General features: G+C 40.5%; 1 non-coding gene across 1 annotated transcript; it reads left to right on the top strand.

Annotated features, from left to right (window-relative positions):
• The first annotated feature begins 565 nt into the window (after positions 1-565).
• Positions 566-672, top strand: LOC141589392 (small nucleolar RNA R71). Its single transcript, XR_012520333.1, has one exon. It is a non-coding gene; the product is annotated as a small nucleolar RNA R71 (small nucleolar RNA).
• Positions 673-992: the final 320 nt, after the last annotated feature.

Consider the following 992-nt stretch of genomic DNA (forward strand, 5'->3'; position numbering starts at 1 on the left):
TAAAAGGGTCTTTGAGCTTTGTTTCTCATTGGAGGTGGGGTGTATGTTGTTTGAGGATTTTGAACATTTTGGCTTTTGTATGAGAGGTTTGGATGGAATTTGGTGTTTTCATTGTAATAGTTGGAATAAGGGGTACCACTCTTGTATGCTTGGAAAGCATTCACTTGTTCCCATACATTCACTTTGGTCATGTCCCAAAGTTCCACAACTCTCACATACCCCACTTGGAATTGATGAAGATGCCACCACAGCATTCACATGTCGCTTAGATTTGGAGGCTTCTTCAAGCTTAGCCATAGCCTTCTCAAACTTCAAATTAATGGTATCAATATGAGCACTAAGTTGAGCACCCAATTGAGTAATAGAGTCCACTTCATGCTTTCCTCCTCTAGTAGCCTTCCGAGATTTACTATATTGTGAGTTATGGACCGCCATTTCCTCAATCTTGTTCCATGTTTGATTATCGTCAACTTCGGTGACCATACCATTTGATCCCATGTAGAGAATGTTTCGGGAGTCTTCATAAAGACCGTTCCAAAATTGTTGTACCAAGAACAACTCACTAAGTCCGTGATGAGGACATGAGCGGCAAGTTCCTTTGAATCGCTCCTAAGCTTCATACAAAGATTCTTCGTCCCTTTGTTTGAATCCCGTGATTTGGGCTCTTAGCATGTTAGTCTTTTACGGATGATAGGAAATTTTTGTAGAAAGCAAGTGCCACTTTCTTCTAAGAGTCAATACCAAGAGTAGCCTTATCAAGTCTCTTTAACCATTGTTTCGCGGTACCAATCAAAGAAAAAGGAAATAAGACCCATCGAATTTGGTCTTGAGTAACTCCGGTTTGAGAAATCGCATCACAATAGTCACAAAAAGTCTCCATATGAGAATGAGGGTCTTCACTAGGCATCCCCCCAAATTGGCTTTTTTTCGACTAATTGGATAAATGCGGATTTTGCAATGAAATTACCGGTCAAATGTTGTGGTGTGGGAGT

This window comes from Silene latifolia, chromosome 6 (genome assembly GCF_048544455.1).
Source record: "Silene latifolia isolate original U9 population chromosome 6, ASM4854445v1, whole genome shotgun sequence".
NCBI lineage: Eukaryota > Viridiplantae > Streptophyta > Magnoliopsida > Caryophyllales > Caryophyllaceae > Silene > Silene latifolia.